The sequence below is a fragment of the Rhodnius prolixus genome, unplaced genomic scaffold (assembly GCF_049639745.1).
Source record: "Rhodnius prolixus isolate KJV_2025 unplaced genomic scaffold, Rpr scaffold_1, whole genome shotgun sequence".
NCBI classification, from domain to species: Eukaryota; Metazoa; Arthropoda; class Insecta; order Hemiptera; family Reduviidae; genus Rhodnius; species Rhodnius prolixus.
Window position 1 is genome coordinate 62,758,696 of NW_027411581.1, and position 23,894 is coordinate 62,782,589.

The 23,894-nt window shown below is 35.7% G+C and overlaps 1 protein-coding gene and 1 pseudogene across 1 annotated transcript in view; both read left to right on the forward strand.

Annotated features, from left to right (window-relative positions):
• Positions 1-23,894, forward strand: part of LOC141446080 (protein APCDD1-like) — a 460,040-nt gene that overhangs the window by 63,849 nt on the left and 372,297 nt on the right. The window lies entirely within an intron of this gene.
• Positions 18,058-18,165, forward strand: LOC141446329 (U4 spliceosomal RNA; annotated as a pseudogene).

Genomic DNA, 23,894 nt, shown 5'->3' on the forward strand with positions numbered 1-23,894 from the left:
GCACTTATATTAAAAAAAAAATCTTGGCAATACGAAAAGAATATTAAAACAGTATGATTTATATTCAATTAGAATTATCTACCATTTACGTTGAGGAGAGAGGCGCCACGATAGCCGAGCGGTTAAGAGACTAGACCCGCATTGCTAAGATGTATTGTTGGTTTAGTGGGTTCTATTCCCCCGGTCTAGGTGTTTGATTTTATTTAATGTTTAATATGAGAAATTTATAGTAAAGTATTTTAGGCGGTTATAGGCTAGACCCGCAATGCTAAGATGTATTGTTGGTTTAGTGGGTTCGATTCTCTCGGTATAGGCCTTGGATTTTTATTTAATGGTTAATAAAAGAAATTTACAATAAGTATGTTTGCTAGTCGCCTCCGTCCACGTCAATTAATTGGTAGTTGGACGTAAAGCCCCGCCTGAAAAAATAGGCAATTACTTGACTTTTACGTTGAGGAGAGTGTATCGCAAGTTTGAGAAATTCATTCTATACTGTCTGGAGTTTATTGATGTTACTGCTACAGGTCAAGAGCTCCTGGCGTAGTGTAACATCAGCCTGATGATCACTACGTGGATGTGGAGTTTGTTCTGTACAGACATCTTCCAGTTGGGAGTAAAGGAGCTAAGTAGTGTTGTAGTACAGTTTACTGGAATTCACTTTGTCCTGAACTGTTCTAGAGAAGATCAGTTTGCTGTCCAAGAAGTTAGGGCCGAGCTACTTGGCGTGGTTAGCGACCACGGTATCAGAGCATTTGCCTGATGAGAAAGGGTCTTCTGCGTCTAATAAAGAGTATGGCGTAGTTAGTTTTTAGTAGTAATTCGTCTGTTGCTAGGGTTGTTAGTGATAGTGTTGGTTCTCCATGGTGACGCAGGTTTAAAGCTATGTTTTCAGCGTACAGCAAGAATGATATGAAGAGGTTTAGGGTAGGAGATTTTTGGAGCTATTTACAAATAGAAATAATAGAGCTAGACAACAATTAAAAACGGCTAGACAAATTACTGTAGATACTGCGTGATAATAGTGGAATGACTCTTTTTGATGGTCCTATATTTTCAATAGATGTCTTAGAAAGTAGACCCTGAGGTTATTGGGTAAAACCCTCTAGACCTTATTCTTGACCTTCTACTTACCAAAACCTCCAATCTTAAGTATTTTAAATTATTCTATTGATGAAATGTGATTTCTAATTTCAGATTCTCAGCTTTTTTGGTCTGATTCTGTAGTCATTACAAATTAGTATTTTTTTTTTTAAACCACTAATTTTGAATGAAGTTGTACTTATTTTGGTTTACCTGAACTCTGTAATTAAGCATTCTTTACTGAACTCTGTAATTCAGCACTTCTAGACTGAAATCTGCTGTTGAGCATTTCCTGATTGAAACTGTAATTGGGCACTTCCAAACTGAACTTTGCAATTGAGCCCTCTTTACTGAATTCTGCAGCAATTCATTTCATTTACTTGTTGCTCGTTTCTGGCAGGAAAACAACAGTTATTAAGTACTCGTAAAATAACAGAATTGTTATTTTTGCCTCCAATAAATGCTAAGGTACACTTAGTTAAACCAATATCAAGTTGAGAGACGCAGTAAGTTAATAAAATAGGCTTCCCTAAATGCCACAAATTCTTTCGCCACTGTTTCACGGGAATTTTACTTTGATCCTGTTTCCACCAACCAGCGTTGCCCTCGTTCTATTGTTAGCACAAAATTGAATTCCTCTTTTTTAACTCTAGAGAATTATTAGCTACACTTTTATAACTTGTTATTCATTTTTAGCTCAGCATGAAAATTATCTCAAAAATTCTTTTTTACATTTTTGTAAATTTTGTGAAACAGCCAGTGGCTAGTAACATTTTTTTCTTGGGTAGGTGACTTCTCTTTTAATGGCTGCCTGAAATAATTATAAGCCTCCAGCTTGTGATAGATTATGAGCAGATCAGAATATTAATTAGGCTTACAATCACCATGATCCATAAAGATCGATTGTAATAACCTCCCCATGTTAGAATCGATGGCTCTGAGTACAGGTACAAGCTCCTTCGCTCAATAGCAGCTTTCAAAGCCGCCTGAAAGAGACGCCTCTGCAAAGCTCTGAACTCTTCAGTCATTCTCAAAGAAGGCAGCAAGATCGAGTTTCATGAAGGTTTGGTTTTTCCCGCTTTAAAAGCATTATACAAAATGTTGTAATAAAGGATGTTCAAGCTCATTCCTACTCCTTTCTGTCCTCCAATGTATGCTAACCGCATCGCACGCATAGACCTCGGCAGTTGTCGTGCTTACGACAGTTCTCGGCTGCTCTTTGCTCTGTGCAGTCACCTCTCAGTATGTGAGTGAGTCTCTCTTCGTCGTTTACGCAGTCTGTTCGTAACGTTGGTTCTCTGGCGCTCGTACGGAAGTGTTTTCCGTTTTCCGCTATTCTCGTTACACCGCACGTTCACCGAAACTGTACGAGTGCTCAGTTTACTACTCTTCCTGTTACACCGCAATTTCAAGTGTTATCCCGTGTTCACTTCTATTCGTTACACCGCATGTTCACGGGTACGCAGTTTTCCGCTATTCTCGCTACACCGCATGTTCACCGCTATTCTCGCTACACCACATGTTCACCGCTATAAAGAATATTAATGCCTATTTGGCCTTCAATCAGCTCGCCTTTAGTCAAGAGGACATAATCTACGCTCATAAAGGTATCTGGGGCCAGGGGGTGGGGGAGTCGACTCTCTTTTCCCTTTGGGGTTTCCATTTCCTTAGAGCTTTGTCACGCCAGTGTCCACATCTTGCAAGGTAAGCCTTATTATTTCATTCTATTTGTATAATTTCATTTGATTGCCCGCTTAACGAACTACACCCTATTCTATACAGTCCACTTACCGCGTTTGTTTGCAAAGATCAAACAAAGGAAAATTATATCTAATTACCAAAATTAATTACATATTAAATAACTATAAAAGTGATATACTGTTTTCTTCGCAGAATATTTTTGGATAAGCTCAGCCCTGGAGCTTTTAGAGCTTAGTTACATGTTAGTTTGAATTTACAAAGCTAAAGCATAAACTTATTGTTGAACATAGTTTTTGGTGGACAAAGAAATTGTATTTTAAAGAGAACTAATCGATGTTTTGAATCAATCAATCAAATTTGCGTCAATTAGTATTAAATCCAAAATTGCCCAAAAAGTGTAAGTAGAGAGTAGAAATTTAATGATCGATTGTGATAGTAAATCAAATTAGATTTAAAGATTGTGATTTCGTACGGGAAATTAGAAATAGATTATAGTTTGAATGTATATAAGGTAGGATGGATTTCAGAGTGCATACAATTGTTACAATTTAATCGAAATAAGCACCAGGGGCTCATCTCTACCAACAAGAAACAAATCGATTTATCACATCAGAGTGAACTGGTTTAAGCTAGTAGTCTATGGAGTTACGGTAGGTCACGGATGAACTTTCTTTCTCCAGCAGTTACTTCCAATTCATGGACTGAAATGATTGGTGGAAACGAAGGGGTGGGCGTTGTCTTGTCGTAAGGTCAGCTTTCGTCTATTGTTGACATAATTTCCGATACATTTCGTTGATTGCTTGACAATACCGTCGCTGTATTGATGATTTTCAAACCGGTTTTCAAAAAATGTTGGAGGGAATAACACTTAACTTCCCGCCGTCTATCACACCATAATCCAATTTTTTTCTTTGTAAGGAAGATTTAAATTGATCTCAGCTTTATCAAACCACTCTTGGAAGAACGTTTACTTTTAATTTAGGATCGATTTTTCGATCACAAGCATCGATTGGATCGAAAGATGGGCGTAAACGCACTGAAAAAGAAGAAAAAACTATCAAAGTTACCATTTTCGAACCCCAATACATGTATGGTAATACTGGGTCTTTCGAAAAACTGCATGAAAACGATATTTTCCTCTCATGGGCTTAAAAGGAAGTCTAAATAATTTTAATTTCGTCGGAAAAATTTCATTTTGTCGGCAAAAAAAAGTTTAATTTCCGAGAAAAACACTCTCTAAGTATAATTAGAGGTTCATTAAGAGGTTTTTAATCTTGGTCTGAATTCAATCCCAATGTTTTTCCATCATTTTCAAGCTTTTCCCGTGGAAATTCAAATGTCAAAATTTGATTTATAACATTTGTAAATTATGCCAGCACTTCCATTATTATTAGATAAATGGTTTGCCAACCATTTCCACCTATTGTAACTCTTACAATAATATATCGATATGGTGAATCGACCAGAGTAACATATCACCACTTGAATATGTCACAGATTTATGTCAGCAGTTATCTTAAATTTATTGTTATCCTTTATCCAATTCTTCGGTATCTACATTCTAAAAGCTTACTTTTAGAAAGAGACAAATTGATTTATTATTTTTTTAGAATATATTTTAAGGCGCGTCAATAATAACTGAGGTTATCGATTCCAGGAGGTTTTTTTCAGTATATTTCCGCCCTCCGAACAATGTTCTCTGGTTACAGACAACATTGTCAATTACCGGACAATGAGCTGTAAGAAGCTCCTTAGAAGAGAAAATCTAAAGGGCTTGCAGCTGGATTCGAACCTGTGATCTCTGCGTTGGAATGCAGTATTCGCTAACCACACGGCTAATCCGTTTTCCTTCAAAAAACGATTTTATTATGTATATATTTTGAGAAGAGAACGAAAATATTGTAAAGTTTTTGTCCTTTTACTAAAAACTTTAACACAACTAATTACTGCCACTAGTTAATTTAATTTATGTGGGTTTGATAAATAATAAAACTCGCTAAACTTATAAGTAGTAACTCGATTTATTAACACATTAACATTACTAACATTAACATTTACTAGCAACTAACGTTATTCATTACAGTTACCATTTACAACAGTCACAACAGTTTACTGTTACTTACTCTCTACGTAACGCCACAAAACTGTTCCACGACTGACCACTGGTCCGCACTGCACCGAATTGCGCTAGACTCAACCGCACTAACAAAGCTCTACTCACTGACTGACTAACCGCCTAACTAGCTAACTCTGAAGCACTCCGCAACACTGACTCTCTCAAACTGTCACTTCCAAAGAGCCTCTCCAAAACTAACTGACTCCAGCTGTGTCTGCCTCCCTTTAACTGCTACTGCGACTGCCCCACTCCAACTCCGTCAGTCTCACTCCCACCTGCCACTCACTGGCTGGAGAAAACACATACTGCCACCACCCCAACCGGGGCCTCTCCCTTAGCTGGCTTTTACACAGCGGTGGACTGTTATAGGCTACGGTCACTAAACTCCTTGAACAATCTAGCCCCTTTCTTTTCCAGCTCAGGTAAAGTCTTGCCTTTTGTTTACCCAGTGATGAACCATTACCGACTTTGGTCGCTCAACCCCTAGAACAATCTAGGCCTTTCTTCTCTCCTCAGGTCGACTTCGTTACAATATTGGAAATATTGTTTTTAATCCATGAAATCTTACCTCAACTTAAACTTATTCCCAGTTTTTAGATTAGAGAATTATTTTTAAGTTACAGATAGCGGTTATTATTAATTTTATTTCTAGGTCCATTGTTTCTCGTCAGTCCTTTTTGCGAATTGTCTTTTCTGGCCTCCAACTGCCAGAGACCATTAAATCGCATACCTGCGGTGTAATCTCCAGAGACTTTTCCTCTCTTCCACTGTCTTAGCTCTCACAAGGAGACTCTGCTCATCCCCAGCGCAGCGCCTAGTTTTCTACCCTTATGAGAGTAACACCTCGGCCCAGATTATATCAACATAGGCACTTAGTTTTGTCCAGAGTCTAAGATCAAATATCAATTACAACATGCGGGACCAAGAAGATGTCCTCTTTTTTTTGAACAACAGAAGTAAAACTGGAATTTGAACTTGTGTAACTCATGCTAGACTTAAGTTACACCTCCAGGCTAAGTAGCTGCCAGTCAAAGGAAATCTCTATCCTTCGGGGGCTGTCACCAGATAATGGGTTGCAGAACAGAACAGATGGCAAAAAGTTTCTTTTGATAACTGCTTATTTTGTTTCCGTTCCTGTGAAGGTAAACCCTCACAAAAGGGCGAGGTTTATTATCCCGGGATAAAGGAAAGGATATCTTATATGTACCTTTGTAAGAACTATCTGTTTGTGTTCGTACTTTTTATTTATTTTTAGATATAAAATCTAGCAAAGATGGTAGATTACGTATTGTGCAAGCCCAGCCTTGCTTAGTTTTTCTTTTCAATTTCCTGCTTTTCTTTATATCAAGTATTATTCTTTGCGCAACATTTTTGTTTTGTATTTACATAAAATTATATATCTAAATTTTAAACACTCACACGACTTCCTGTCTGGTTGTAAAAGTGGCCAACTTGGATTTTCGGCTGACTGGAAATTTAGACAACTGATTAATTCATAAAGTAAAATAAAGACTTTTTTTTCAAGTGGGCTTTACGTCCAACTACCAAATTAGGTGTCGTGGACGGAGGCGACTAGCAAACATACTTTACTGTGAATTCCTTTTCTTATCCATTGAGTACAATCCAAGGCCTAAGACGGGTCTAATCAAACCCACTAAACCAACAATACATCTTAGCTTTGCGGGGCTAGCCTATAACCGCCTAACATACTTTGATATAAAGTTCTCATATTAACCATTAGGAAAAGTGACTTGCAATCGAAATAAACCAACAATACATCTTAGCGTTGCGGGTCTAGCCTCTAACTGCCAAACATACTTTACTATAAATTTCTTTTATTAACCATTAAATAAAATTCAAGGCCTAGACCGGGAGGAATCGAACCCACTAAACCAACAATACATCTTAGCGTTGCGGGTTTAGCCTCTAACTGCCAAACATACTTTACTATAAATTTCTTTTATTAACCATTAAATAAAATTCAAGGCCTAGACCGGGAGGAATCGAACCCACTAAACCAACAATACATCTTAGCGTTGCGGGTCTAGCCTCTAACTGCCAAACATACTTTACTATAAATTTCTTTTATTAACCATTAAATAAAATTCAAGGCCTAGACCGGGAGGAATCGAACCCACTAAACCAACAATACATCTTAGTAAAGAACAGTAAGAAAAACCATTAGCATTATTGATTGAATTTGACAAGATTAATTGTACTAACATTCTAGGTTCTACAAATATTTGAAATGGTTCTAGATGCAATGGTCAAATCCACTGCTACCTGGAGGATTCTATTCAGGCTGGCTAGTATTTATAGTGATCTGTACAGAATGCTACTGGGTGGGTAGAAACTGTCTGGACCAACCCTAAAACAATGGGAGAGCCACTACAAACATCAACCGCATCAACTATACATGTTTATGTCTACAAGGCAATGGAATTAAGGTCTTATTCAGGCAGAATTGTGTAAATGTGTGTTTGGGTGTGTGAGTTAAGTCAACCATCCCTGCCAAATTCTATGCATTCCCTAAGTTCTTGTTTGGAGAACAACAAGGACACCATTGTAAGCTGATTTCCTTTAGCTTTTCCTAAAATCATATTTCAGGGGAAAAAAAACAAAACACAAGACAAGTAAACTATGAGAATTAAGTTAATTAAGTTTCTTCAGAAATGATGCATGATTTTTTAAACTGGAACAATTTAATTTTGATCTGTTTTTTGGCCCCTCCTGTACCCTAATAAACAAGGTTTGGGTACTTTAAGCGCATCTTAATTTAGGAGGGAACTTTCTTTGCTTCATGGTCTACCCAACTTCTTCTTGCTGTAGCCCGGATAGTTAAAGTGATGTGGCTGGAGTTATGTAGCTGACAGTTGCTCTAGATAGCTTTAGGTATTAAACCGAGCGGATAATTTATATTATAAGGGGGGCTAAGGGCTAAATAGAATTAACCATTGAAGTACTACTTAAGGGTTTAATGACTGAAATTAAGTTCAACTTAAACTTAGGAGGGATAATCACTATACTAATTTAGGGGACCAACTATAAAATTATAAATAAAAGAATTGGCTAAACAGTAAAGAAGAGACTGATGATTGTGCGAGTAACAATCTCTGAACTGAATGATCTCGAACCAATTATGATGCCAAAGGTAGCGGAGTCCAGTTTCTTATACTTTTAGTCAGGTGACTTAAACTACCTGAGTCGTTGCCTTTCTGTAGGCCTTACGCACTTTTTTCAAGGTTTCTAAGTTCTGTCTACTTTATATCTCCTCCGGACATTCCTCTATACTGCATCAAGCTTTATGCAGCTTCATTAAGAGTTCTTGAACTAATACATTCCTGGATCCGTCTTAGCATGTATTTTTACTGTATCTTTGACCGGTTTCGAACTCAGCAAGTATTGTGTAAGACGGGAAGATTAATAAAGATGAATTCACTACATCAAACTGATCGATACATCTCTGATGAAACCAGTTAGGGATACAAGAAAAAACATCCAAGATACGAAGAATATAACACCAACGAAATTGCTTTTACCAAAATATTTTCTCGAATATCACTTTTAAAGAACATTATTGTGAGATTGTGACACCCAAACGTTTTGCTGATACTATGTATGGAATAGGGGATCTGAACTCTAGTAATTTTCAAAATAGAATGAATATTAAGAGAGAGAGAAATTGAAAAAGATTTCTCCTCGTCAAGGAAGAACAAACACGAAGATTGGATCTAAATTTCACAAAGAAAAATATTAAATATTTACAATATTTCTTCGAATAAAGTTTGAGAATGATAACAAAAAATGAACAAGGCCCAATTGATCAGTTGAAAGATAAGATTCTATAAGAAAAATGATATTCGATTTAGAGAAAGGTTTTTTCTTGGCCCCTACCCCCGGCGCACATGTAGAAAGGGACTGTTTTGTAGGTGGTTATAAAAGACTTTGTTCTCTATCTTGATCCACATACAAAACTTATGTATGTATAGCCATATTGAATGTAACATGTTTTACTTTCAAATCTGCAACAAAAATGTGTTCTTAAATTCAGTTAGAACTCTATATCTCTTGTTTTTTTGCTTTTTTTTTAACAAACAATCTTGGCGGTTCTATTTATTTATTTTTTCTTTGTTACTTTATAAAAATCCCATCCATTATGAGAAAAGATATACAAGAACAGTTTATGCAAAATTCACTATATTATACATTAAGTATTAATAAACTAAAAATTATCTTTATTCTTATAAGTTCGGTTTCAAAAACCTACTTTACAATCTTTACTTTGCAATCAACGAAGCCCATCGCGTTGTAGATAGAATGCCATCTTTCTTGGGTGGAAGTAGTACTGCCTTGGAGTCTTTCTGGGTGAGTCACAAAGCTAGCAATAATGGGATGGCACCGAGAACTCAATCTGAAACTCAAAAAGGCCCTTTTTAGCCCCTATAATTGCATACCTATTCGTCAGCTTCTTCTAAATCTTTTTCTTTACTTCTTAAACCTTGCTGGTGTTCCGCAAGCATTTGATAATGTTCATATACATTAAATTATACAGTTGACAAAAATATATACTTAGTAGCTATGCCTTCGCTTCATAATATTCTGATTTAATTATTATTATTATTATTAGTGCAAATAGATCCCTTCAGTACTATCTTGATATCTGGTAATCGTGGTTCCGTAAATAAAACCAATCTTGCTGTATATCTTAAAATCTAATTGCAACACTGGGTAATGTGAAGGAAGGTAGCACTAGGTTACATCTACGTAACTTGACTATGGGTGCGTTCCACTTGGCGACCACAACGACCAAAACATACTTTCAGGCGTTCCACTTGGCGACCGCGGTCGTTGTGGTCGTGGCGAAAACGTCACTAATGACGTCACTATTTTCGCTCACACAACGACCACAACGCCCCACCTTAATAGCTGGGTCGAAGTGGGCGTTCAGAGTTGGCGCAATTTTTAAAACAAAATATGGCGACCGAAAAAATTATCTCATGTAAATGAAAGTATTATTTCATGTAAATAATAGAATGTGTTTCTCGAAAGTCTACAATAAATAAATAAATAAATAATTACTTATCCCTTTACATACTAAATCACTGAATAACAAAATCATTTACCTGAAATAACTTTTAAATTCTTCATCTGAATAAAGATCAATTACTCTGATAGCTAATAATACGTGGCCTAAGTTTTCGCTTTTTATCATTGCGATTTTGTAAAATTTCATTCCACTCTAATCGGAACTAGATAAAGAACTTTCTAAAGCATTATTAATAAATATCAAACTGTTGCCCCAAAAGACATTTTAATTTTATTTAAACGTAAATTTTATAAATACTCCACTAAAATGTAATATAAAAAATTGAATTATATATATTCTTTTAATATAAGTCAACTTTACCAATAATTAATAAAGTTTATTATAACTGCTTATAAATGGGGTTTAAATTAATAAATAACCTCTTCAAGCTTCTAACTTATTTTCGAAGCCGCCATATGTAATGTTTACATGAACGGTTAAAACGCCCACAGTCCGTTCCACTTGGGTTTTCGATCGCAACGCCCACAAGCAAGTGGAACGGCCAAAATCGCGGTCGTGGTCGTGGTCGTTGTGGTCGCTAAGTGGAACGCACCCTATGTCGTCTCATGTTGTTCTTATCTTAGTTTGGAACGTACCTTTCTCGTTTCTTGTTTATATACTCTATTTAATCAGATCTGATTGTATACGAAATATTGTAGAATAGTGTATCATATCTATGGAACTGGCCAAACTCTTTATGTGTTAGCCAAGAATCGTCGGGAAACTCATTTAACCCCAACCATTGGAATCTGGTGCAGATTTCCTGGTGGCCAAATAACACTATTGAATTCCTCCAGTGAAGGCAAGAAGAAAAATTTGGATTACAGTAAAATAAATTGCCGACCAATTTAGGCCCAAAGACTGTGCAATTACTCTCGACTTCGAAGCACACTACGCAGAAGGCAGTTTTAAAGTACATGCTCCTAAAAAGTGAAGAAACATTAAGTAGAAAATTAAGTGTACAGCAAGTAAGTTCTTAATCTTGTGCATGTGCATTGACTAGAACACCTTAAAGCATCTGATTAATCGCTATAAATTAAGTGTTACGCTTTTACCTTGCTATCGGTGTTACATTCTAGTGGCAATGTTTTAAAAAGAGAAAGTGTAAATACTTATTTATTACTTGTCGGCATAGTTAGGTTAAAACTTGATGCGACCATTATTGTAACTTCCAAGTAATTTGCAAAGTTTTACATTATTTTTTACTATATAATAGTTACACTATACTGTAGTATTCAGAAGTAAATGTACATAATGAAGGGTAGCTTTTATTGTGGTGGAGAAGAAGGGAAATGATTTTGTATATTGTAAAAATAAATCAGTTTCTTTTTGGAAGGCGCTCATTTTTATTGTTAAGTCCTTTTATATCCCTACAAATAAAAAGTGATTGGATTATAAATCATCAATGTTACAACAGCGTTAAAGGTTTGATTTTTACTAGGAGATAACTTTGTTATTTCTGTAATCAAAGTTACAATTCCATAAATATTCAATCTTCTTCCTCTTTTTTTGTAAGAATAAATGGTTTTGGAATAACTGTAGCTTTATGAATGTGAGATGTTCTTCAAGTTTAGCCAGCTATAAGTTCTATTCTGAGTGAAAATTTAGAATAAATATAAGTAATATGTGAAGTACTTAATCCAATGAAGTTGCTCTCACTGTTTCTGAAGCATCAAGTATAAACACGAAGTTTGTCTTGTTCACAATTGACTCTATCTTGAGCAAACTTCATTTTAAATCGTGTCTTTAAACTATTACTTGAACATTGTCAAGGAACAAAGTAGTGTCACAATATTTAGACTGTTCATAACCTTTTTTTTTTTAATGTCATTAAATCATGGCCAATTCATGTTTAAATAATTTCACAATGTTTATTGTAAAGGATAAAATCCAAAACCGGTGAATTCCTAATCTAGAAGACTGTGTGTGCACTTTACTCCCAAGTACCATTAAAGATTCTCTTTGTGAAAACCCTGGATAACCAGCTTGTAGAAGACCAATTTACTTCTGTCAACTACAAATATGAATTTAAACAGGAATCTAATTTCCGGGCTAGCAACTAGAGAACTTACGAAATAGTATTGGAATAATTACTGTCAGTAACATGCGGGTTTCTACTAAACTTTATTTCTGTTTAATACTTAGAAGAGAATCTATTACATTGAAACGATTGTTTTTAACTTTAGCTGAACTAATTTTAAAAAGTCAATTATATCACACGTCGTTCATCGTTGTTCTTTTTATTTAAAAAAAACAATCAAAAAAAGGAAATACCAAATTTGAAAAAACTTTGAAAAAGTACAATTTGGGAGAGCAAGTGGTAAAACACAAATAACATAAAATAAAGGAAAGGACACTCAGAATACCAAATACTTTAGATGAACAATATAATTTTATTTTACAATCAAAACAAGAACACCAAAAGATACAATTACTGGTCTAGATCTAAAATATAATTAATAAAACTTACAGTTCTTTTCGTTTGTTTTACAATTTGCAACACAGACCGTCTTGTTCAACAATAATAATTGACACTAGCACCTGATCTAACATAAAACGAAGACAGAGTTTCCCATTCTGTTTTCTGCTTTAAGACACACCGGATGGCATGGTCTCTGGCTATTAAGTCCTGGACCACGTGCTAACTGATGCTGAACTTCTTCGTAAGGTCTAGGTGACAAGCCCCCGGGGCAACTAGCTTAAAACTCCCAGGCACAAGCTGAAGGCCCCCACTCCATCCTCTTCACCAGTTCTGCCAATTGTAGACGGACCACAGCCAACTGTCAAATTATAAGCGAGGGGGCCGCAAATCTTTTTCGAGGATCGAACAAAATTTTAATTCTTATTCTGCAAAAATAAACACGGACAACATCCTGTAAGATAATGCACCGTTTCCTTTTCTTTGTACCATCTCCTTTTTAATTTAATTTGTGTTTTTTATATTTATTTGCAGCAAATAGTTCTGAAGTTGAGTTCCGATTAGGCAATCGTTATTTTAACACTAACGCTAATTGCTTATCACTTGAAGCAGGCAACACCAATCTCTCTATTGCTACTGCAGATCATCCAAAAATGTTCGTTCGGGCAGTTAATCTGTGAATCAGTTGGGTTCATTTTATCATTTAATTCTTATCATCACAAGAATCCTCATTTCTATTACCAAAAATATTATGGGCAGTTCTCCAGCTAAAAACTATAATCTTTGTTCAGTGCTTCTTCAGATTTCTTTAGCAAGGCTATCACAAAACACAAACATGGCCAAGTTACAACATTGCTGAAGGACATTGTCCCAGGCCAGTAGCATCCTTCAGAAAAGTAAATTATTCCATCAAGGAGCCTTCACTCAATAAAGAATCTATTATGTAAGCCCTAAAGGGCTACTTTTTTTTTCTTGAGGTTACCCGGCACACAATCCCTTCTTGCCCCCTATTTACATAGTTTTTGCCAGTGGGGAAAGGTTGTTGAGGTTCTGTTTATGTTCTAAGGGCAACCAGATTTCTCTTGCATAATGCCACCCTACAAAGGGTGTAATATGGCTCTTCCAATTTTATTGTGGAAGACAGGAAATGGGGGAAGGGAAGAGAGACACTTTCTTGTCCTATGTAGCAGGAGAAATTTGGGAGTTTTTTGTTTTCATTTTACTGGAAAGCGGTACTGGAGATGAGCTCTTTATTATTTCAACAGATTCATATCACTAAGGTGACCCAAGTCGTTCGAAAAGCAAAAAAAAAAACAAAACAAAAATGGCTTCGTTTATTTTATTGAAAAATTCCAACGGAAATGGATTTTATAGAACAATAAACTGAAGAACTCCACTCTGAATTCCATTTTTAATGAACTGTTTGGTTACAATTTATTTTGTAATTTTGTTTAGACTTCGGGAAGAGAAAAAAGGACACAAGGACTCAAGTCAGGCGAATAAGGAGGCTGGAGGAGCCACAGGAATTTTTTTTACTGGCCAAAAACTCTGGTTTATTGAATTTGCTGTGTGTGACAAGGAGCATTATCGTGATGCAATACCCACTTGTTCTTGATGTTTGGGTCTCACACGAATGGACCCTTTTAGAGAAGTTTTTCAAGAACAAAAGTGTTGATTGACCGTATAAATATTGAGAGGTTCTTGAAAAACCTATGTATATCTTCCGCTGCTGCGACCTATTTGGTCATACGGCATCAGAAGTATGGGAGATCGACTAAGCGTTCCAATACTCTCTACGCCTCCAGACATTACAGTCCAAAAATACTTCGAAAACTTCTTAACGCTCCGTTCTATGTAACTAACCTCACTATCCATAATGACCTTAAAATCCCTTTCATTACTGATCTTCCTAACACTCGTTTTCTCAAATTTCATACCACTCTACAGTAGCTCATCCTAAACGTCTAATAGGACACCTATCTTCCTCCACATTACCAGGTAATCCTCTAAGGAGATTGAAGAGAAGATGGCCTCGTGATCTACTCTTATCGTGAGAGCAGTATATAGCAAGAGCACGTTACTGGAGTGACACCACTGGATGCCTTCTCCAATCGTGATTACCACGTATTTTTTTATCATGTACCACACAATTGCTTGTTGCAACAATCGTTGCAGTTGTAAATTCTAATAAAAGATTAAAAACAAAAAAAATTACTCATTATTATCAAGAATCGACACTATTGCAAACAGAGTTACTTAAGCAATAAAAACACTGATTAAAAGTGTCACAAAGTGGGAAGTTAATGTTAACTATTGGCAAAATTCTCCACTCCACTCTAGCTAAATGGACATGCTAGTTCCCTCTGCCGTGTAGTAGCCACCTATGATCTTATCTCCGGAACCATAAGACGAAACCTAGGTTCTCTAAGAATGTCACGCCTTACTTTTGTTTCATCATTTATCCACATTTTTTTGGAAAATGTTTTGCAGCTGTACTCTCCTTATATTCACTCAAGTTGTACTAGCTTGAGCTTTTCCAAAGAGCTTAAGATCTGTAAAAGCTCAGATGCCAGAAGATCACGATTTTCTTAAATACGAATATAAAACTGTAAACATCTTTTTAATTTTGTTAAATGCTGTTAAAAGCTTTTCAAGCTACTTTCAATTTTAAAACATCAAATTACGAATTTTAAACAATTTAAATATAATTAGATTGGTCGAATTAATTGAAAACGTTCTATTTTGTTACAGCTGATGTTACAAAACATTAAACTATGGGGACAAAAACAGACAGCGTGCTGTGGGTTACAGCTGAAGAAGTTTTGGGCCAAACTTCTGAATATAAATGAAGTTTAAACTTTAGAATGTTAAAGCGAAAAGAACATTCTCTCTAATTTTTCTTGAGTCAAACGTAACGGTCGAAACTTAACCGCTGTCATTCCCCTCTAATCCATTTATGTAATTCTGTTTGATGACAGTGTTTTTTTGTCTTTAATCATTTCTGTTCTTTCATTTACTCCTCAGACAACCCCCCCCCTCTCCGTAGGGGGTAGTGGACTAGTCCCTGCTTCAGAGATATAGGCATCTCTGCGGATATTCCAGCCCAGTAACACTTAAAATTTCACCAGAACCACATTCCCACTGTTAGGCAAAACAATTTGGGTTCAGCGAGGCCAAAGACTGTCTCAAGCTCATCAGAAGCAGAATGCCTCATTTTACTTACATATTTTAACGCCGTTCTTTTGCTTACATTTATGCCCAAACCGGAAAGATATTTTTGAGGAAAGGAATTAAGCGCAATGATTGGCGGCATTGGAGTTCCTGGCTTCTAAAGCAGCTGCTGGACTAGATTTTCTTTTTGGTCCTAGAACCTTTTACCTCTAATTGTCCAGGGATCTGCATTATTGACTGTAATTACAGAACAGTGACCCTGAGGCTAGCAGTACACTGAAGCAGACTGGGTAGTCACGGAAGTTAATATCCTCTGTTTGACGCACATTAAATTTAAGTTAGCAGTGGTTCGTAACCATTTTCTGTACAATTTATTAAAAAAATAAATCTTTTTTACTCGCTAGCTATTTCTCTACCATAAAAAGCATAAAACTTAACAAACTATGAGTACATAAAATATGTATAGATGTTAATTTTATATCTGGACGTAGCAAACTTTGAACTTTAGTTCAGCCTTGACCCAGTTCATAGTCTGTGTTCCAGTTTCCATAGTAGTTAGTAGAGTTGTCTGTAAATCTTGGAACAATCCTTTCTTGTAGTATCCAGTCAGGGAATATTGCTAAACACCCTGTTGTTCATTTTACAAGAACCATTGGCGCTTCGTTGGCTTGATCTAAGATTTGTTGGACATAAACTGTGATCAAATTAAACTTGAAATGATTGCGAGTGTGGTCTTATTTATTTTGTCCTATTTATGCACAGTGGAATGAACATGCTGTTCAGTTTGTGCATATCTTATAGGAAAAAATTAAACTTTTATTCAAGTTAAGCTTTTTTTTCTGGTTTTAATAGCGGTTAGGTTTTTAGCATATTGACGGTTCTAAATACCTGTTTAAAATTCATAAGAGTAAAAGATACATTAAGCTAGTGGAAAATTTGTAAACGTTATTTATATTTTAGGCCTTCATCTTATGCTGATTAGCATCACCGTCAAAAGTTCATGCTTTTCTGAGCCCTCCTAGCATGATTTTCTTCTTTTTCAAGTATAAAGATCACGTAATATACCCCGAGGTAGTACTGTTCTAATTAAGCTCAACTTTGATACGATTTAATTGGTCTAGCATATTCTTTTCTTTTTTTTTTTTTTAGCTTAAAACTTATTCATTCCCTTTTTTTCCCCTTTAATACGAAAGTTTCCACAAAGTTCATTAAGTATGAATTTCCTTAATACATCCGGCTCCTATTGAAATTATTACCAATTTCCCAAGTTTTTCCTCATGCCTAAACTCTGCTAACAGACTTTATGAGTTTTAATTTTGAAAGTAGTCCTACTGGATTGCTTAACTTTTAGGGGGAAGAAGTAAATTAATTAGATTAATGAATTTTAAAGTGTCCTTAGGGTTTCCTAATTATTTAAATTAAATTTTGGAAACTAACTAGACGACGCTGGAAAGCGTTTCTTTTCCAAATTTCTTTTCCCGCTAATAGAAGAAAGAATTTAAGAAACAGTCAGTTATTTTGTACTTGTTGCTATGAAGAGATAGAACGGTTCAAATGTTTGGTGTAACCCTAATTTAAGAAATACCACTTCAAGAAAAAGAAATTTAATAAGGAAGACAAAGGAGATTATATTTTAATAGGCGAATTGTTGGCGAATAATTGGCTGAAATATTGGGAATGAGAAGTCTAATTGGAAATCCAATATTACTGAAAAGAGCTTATTTTTTGAATCGAATAGAATGGAAAAGGAGTGGCCAAAGTTGGGATAATTTAACCTGCACAGATCTTGAATCCGTCAACCAAGAATCTTGGCCGCTAGGCCAGATTAAAGTATTTCCAGAAACAATGGCGATTCTTGGGTTTTGAGGCTTTCTGAAAAATGATCATTTTCAATTGAGATTGTAATGAATAATTGAAGAGCTTGGTGCAAAAAGGAGTTATCTGCATTTTTTTTTTCAGAAAATGTGTTTTTCTGGCGCCCCCCTTATTCTAAGTTCAATTCTACATCTTTTGGTGCATAAACGAGTCTTTATGCAGGCTCGTTTATTATTACTTATTCTCTAACCTAGGTTAGATTTGGAGCAAAAATGAGTTTTTTACTGCAGATAACTTTCTTTTGCTCCAAACAGAAAAGATGACGCAATCAAACAAAATTTGTTTTATTAGGTTTATTTAATGTTTATATTAGATATATATTATTATTTTTCTTTTTGACAGGCCTAAAAATATATCTAACATTCGCTTCGACTAGACCCAAAATGCCACTTAAAAGCTCAAAAACAAGAAATCTGTTGACTAAAGTACTTAATATGTACTCAAGTTTTACTGAAAATTATGATTTTGGTGCAAAAAAAGAGTTGGCTTCAAAAGATTATAATTTATTTTATAATCAAGAGTTCAGCTATTTCACATATTGATCAGTTTAAACACGCTTGGGAAAGTTAGCAGAATTTAGAGAAAGTTACAGTCGCTTGATTAAACATGAATCTTGCGCAGTGGCAATATCGTCACCAAAGAAAGGTCTCCTGAGGTGTGATTATTGCTAGTTGAAAACTTTTACCAATTCTAAGATATTGAACATTCTTCACAGAGAACTGGCGACCATCATAATGGCGTTTTCTGTGCTCGTCACCGATCCAAGGACTATTGCTGCTCCTGGGAAGAGATAAATCTAAGATCAACTCAGTTTATACTTGAAGCTGAGCCCTGTCAATCATGCTCTTCTTTATTATTACGGAAATTGAAATATGTTTACACTCTAATTTGACAGAAGCCTGTCAATCTTACAGTAATTTTAGAGATATCTTTTGTGGTGGTATACGTATTATTGGTTACTTAATATTTATTAAAACTTCTAACACTTGCTAGAGGAATGCTAGTTCCCTTGAATTACAAGCAGAAGATAAGTACATTTGAATATTACATGTTAAAACATTGTCAGTATCAGGTGTGCGTCATTGTGGCAATGATTCGACCGAGAAGATACCAAGAGTATGCGGGCGACTCGGCTCTGCAGCATATATACGGACGGATACAATGTGAGTTCAGCGATAGTACTTATCCACACTATCACCGTCCTAGAATGGTTTAAAGGGCCGCCCTAGTACACTAAAAGGACAGTAGCTGCTCCTAGATTACTGCGGCCTCTCTTAGGTTACGGTTAGGAGTAAATTTATTTTATAGCTTCTAACAAACAATGGAGACCTTGTAGAGGAAATAGTTGTGCCTCATTTTGTTAACCGCTGGTTTCCGGTTTTTGTTTTAATGTAAGTTTTTTGTTTTTTAGGACCGTTGAGATCGAAAGATGAGTGTCTTTAATTGTCTCTAGGCTTGAAAGCTGTGTCACAAGAGAATCGTGATTGGAGGCGTAATAAGGAGTATTAGTGATTTTTCACAGTGATTTTGGATTTTAAGTATTGAATTCGCCAAAGGTTGGAATGCTTAAGCGAAATCCCACACTTCTACTCCGCAGGTTCCTATAGGTGGCAGCAAAGATCGTTTCCGTTTGTTTTTTTTTTCCGCAGCACACAATTGTTTAAAGAAAATTTCCCTATATGCGAGGTGTAGCTATTAAATAACGAGAATGATGCTGCTACAGCAAAAACTATGCATGCGCCAAATCTCTAACGACCGACAGCTGTGCAGCGTAAAGCCTTCTCTTTCCGATTGCAGCCGTCTCAGCGTGTTCGTAGAGAAATCTGTTCTGACCGGAACCGTCGTTTGTGTAAGAGGTGTTAGTTTCAATGGGGTTGAAAAAATAACTGCCATTTCAGTCTAGAAAAATTTATTTTGCCGACCCATGAACAGTCCATGAACAGACAAGACAGAAGACACACCAACCCTGAAATGTAATAGTATTACTTTCTAAACTAGCCCTGAAGATGATCTAGTCCCTAGGTCGAAAGCTCGGCAAAATAAATTTTTCTAGACTGAAATGGCAGTTATTTTTTCAATCCCATTGAAACTATGAATCAGTCACCAAAAAGAATGAACAGGTGTTAGTTTCGTTTTGCCGAAAACATCGATACTACACATGTAGTAGAGCAACGAATTGTCGTGAAATTTTTACATCAAAACTTGGGTAAAACCGCTACTGAAACTTGATCTTTTATTAAAAGAAGTTTGTGGCGATGAATGTTTATCACGTGCGCAAGTTTTTGAATGGTTCAAGCGTTTCCAAGATGGCCGGAGAAGACGTCGGAGATGATGACCGCCCGGGTCGCCCTTCCCGCTTCCAAAACGGATGAAAATATCGATTATAATTAATCAACAATTACTACCGTGAGGTGCTTGCTCAACTCCGTGAAAGAGTAAGGAAAAAAACGACCCGATTTGTGGAAGAACAAGTCATGGGGGTTCTCCATCAAGTCAACGCGCCGGCTCACACTGCATAGCCTGTCACAAGACGTTTCTAGCCAAGTACAACATCCGCCCAGTTTTAGGCCAACCGCCTTATTCGCCTGACCCGGCCCCATGTGACTTTTATCTGTTCCCCCCCAAAGTCAAATCTGCATTAAAAAGGAACAGGATTTCAGAGTCCTTTGAAGCTGTGAAAGAAAATGCGGCACGCGTCATGCAGAGGAGCTCACAGAAAAAGACTTCCAGCACTGTTTCTGAACAATGGTAAATTCGCATGTAGCGTTGTAGGGATAGGGGTGGGGTGTACGAGTATATTGAAGGTGATAATAACTAAATATGTATTAATTTAAAAATAAAATGTTTTACAGCAATAGACTCGTTATTTAATAGCCAGTATCTTTTTTTTTTTTTTTTAACTTCCAATGCTCTACAATCAATAATTTGAGATCCCACAGGACAAAATCTTATCACTCATATTCTCCAATCTTAATATAATCTTAAAATTTCCCAGTTTTACCTAGCTTTATTTTTTTCTCTCTTAAAGGAAAAAGAAAAGAAAAAGGAAAAGCTGAGCAAGTTAGAATATATTATAAGAGAATTACTGCTTGTTTAAAGTTTCCTTTATTGCAGGGAATAATGTAACGGAGTCAGCTGTTTTTACTGGTAAAGGAAAATTGATTTATGGATGAGAAAATTTGGCTTGCAACAAAATTTATTTCTGGAAAAATGTAATAAGACAGTCTTCTTCGATAAATATGAAAGAATTATAAAACCCAAGAGATACGAGTAAAAGTTGTTTTACTTTACACGAGGAGGAGTGGTGATTATTGTTGCCAAAATGAGGAGGAAAAACATCGTTAACGTTCCAATTTAGAATTTTTTTTTAAACTCCAATAGTTTGTGACTCATTTTGAGCCGTTCAATGCGCAACTTGATTAACTCCTTTAAACCAAAAAGTGAAGAAAGGCGAAGTTATAATTGTATATTGTTTTTTCAAAATTCCTGTTTATAATATAAATTCAATAAATTTACCGTTATCATTCAGTGCCCGCTACTGAATTTGAGTTGAATTATTACAACGATTTTAAATTGGTGCACGGAGTTAATCAAAATGGCTTCTGAAATAAATTATTTATTATTCAATGGCCAGAAACATTTTTTTGTCCTTTAATGGTATTAATCTTCATTATTTGGGAAATCTATTATAAAATATAAAACGCTATGACTGAACCCAAGTGTGCTTTGACGCTTAAATTTAAGATATTTCCAAGAAAGTGGAGTTAATAGTTTTTGTGTAGTGAACGGTTCATTTAATTATCACATTTTTGAAGGAATCTACCGCTATCTTAGAAGTCCCGTATCGGAGTCTCCGGGACTAATTTTTCTAATAAATGTTATAGATGTAAGGGTTTGTACTCACCATACAGTTTAAATAAAATCTTAGGAACTCTATGCGGGAAAAATCTAAGATAACTGAATAATCTACTTAGTAAATCATTACTTATTTTATTTAAATATTTCGCAACACAAAATAATAAAAAGAGCAAAATTTACATAATCATGATGTGAGTATAACATAATTGTTTTGTTTTGGTACAAAAAAAACCAACGTTTTGTTGTCAGTAAAAACAAACAATGAAGTTCCGATTGTAGTTTTTTTTTTAATTTTGGAATTATATAAGAGGGGTTTTCTTTTTTATTTGTGACGTGAATACGTCTTTAAATTTGCTATCATATGGAGGCAATCCAAAAAAACCTAATGATAACAAAATCGGGGGATACAGTTTCGAATCTATCGTCTACATCCAAAATTAAATTAGAACACTGAATAGCTAAAGGATCAAAGAATTCATAACGATAAGCGAGAAGTGTGACGCATCGCGCGCGGTGGAGGGGGAAGCGCCGCCATTTTGAGATCATTTTGCTGCATATCGAGATTTGCAATTAGTATAACTTTTGACTCGGAGAAGGTACGATGTTCGTTTAAGTTTTAATCGTCAGCTGTCGTCACAATCTATCGATTGTATATAAAAGATTAGAGTAAAATATTGACTGGGAATATAATAAGGTGTTAGAATAAAAAAATATTATCAAAAATATATAATGTCGGCCTATACGCGTCGAAAAGCCAAAACCAAATACCGAGATCGTATACGGTTGGAAAGGGCTTCTCAAAAACAATAGAACGGTAATTTTTAAAACAACATATGACAGAGTCAAGCTGTGCCAAGAACGTAAAAGAATGAATGCGGGCGAGCGGATCAACGACGGTGTCCAGTACATCTGCAGCTGGGGCGGTTGAAATTATGCAAGTGGATGATGTAATCGCTTCTACATCTACAACGGACTGTATTAGGCTTCGATTGTATTCGATCGTCCGATTTATTTCCTTGATTTCATCCTAAATACATAAATAAAAATATTTTATATAAAAAATATAACCCGTTACGTAAACGTATTCACGTACAACACACGGCCGTGTCCATGACACAGCCCCACAGGTTAATTTTTTTCGTAATGTCCCCGAGTAAGACAAATTTAGCTTTCCTAGTTCATGGACCAGCTTACTTAACTGAACAGAACCAGTTATCAACAACTTACTGTATAATATTTAATATTATAGAATAATTAATGTTCATTATTTTTGGTGACTGAATCATAGTTACAATAGGATGAAAAATTATTGCCAGTTTCAGTCATTATAAACTTTATTATGCCGAGCTAATAATAAAAATAAAAAGCTATTAAGAAAAAAAAAACTTACAACTTAAGTGGTATTGTCAGATCAATTTTGACCCAAAACCTGTATTTTTTATTTACTCGCACTGCTCAAGAACGAGTCGATTTTAACGATTGATTGTTGGTGAAGATGAAAAGGTGAAGAATTCAGAGAAGAGGAGATGTTTACAGTTTTATTCCTCCAATAGTGCGACACAAAAGAAAAAAAAAATACGAGGGTCAAATTTTGGATTAAAAAAAAAAGAAAGTACCCAAACTTAACTCCAGAATTTTGAAAATAAAAGGTTCTCCTTTTGATAGTGGCCGCCTCCTATACAATGTTCCCCACAGACAATTAGATTGGTTTTAAAAGTTTTCTCTTTCTATTTAATAAGATAATATCCCTGCCTTTAGTTTGAAGTTGGAAATGTTTTCGCTCCTTTGAAAGTTTTGTTAATGTTTGTGTTGAAGAACAAGATCCTGGCTGTGTCCGTCTAAATGTGTTTCTTTTTAATCCTTTGATGTCCTTTTTTTCTCCTACTTTTAAGTTTTGTTTTGTTTTTTCTTTTCTTTTCAGTTTTATAAAATTCTTTCTTTTGGTTTACTTATTTTATGTTTGCTTTTATGTTGTAGTGCGAAGAAAATTTATTTATGAATGAATTTGAAATGAATTGAAAAAGTTTATTTACAGTTTAAATTAGAGTACAAATACAAATTATACAAAAGGAGGTTTCAGGCCTTGGGCACACACACAGAAAGCCTTCTGTCGCGGCGGGCAGCGATCCAACGGTCGTCGCGGAGATCTGCGATATGGGGACGTCACACAGGACGCGATTCTTCTTTGTTAGAGCGGTCCTTGTTTGGTCGCTTTCTTCTTGAGAAGTTGTAGCGCGTTTTGTTCTTTGTTTTAATTTTTATATATGTATTGAGGATGAGCTCGGACGGAGAGCAACTCCTTCTGCCATTAGCTTTGCAAAGCAAAAGGAAAAATAGACGAAGTTGGGTGCTCAGAAATCAATAAGAAGCGAGAACAATTAGGGTGAATACCATCGCTTATGTATCGAACTGGAGTCACATGAAGATAGGTTCTTCTAGTATTTTCGTATGTCGCGAGAATGTAATAAAGTTTCTTAACATTGGAATCTTTATTTCATATTACTAGGTGGCTGTGGCGGTCACGTTGAAATCTGTAATTTTGTACTACCAGATCGCCTTGTCGTCGCGACAAAGACTAGCCAGCGGCG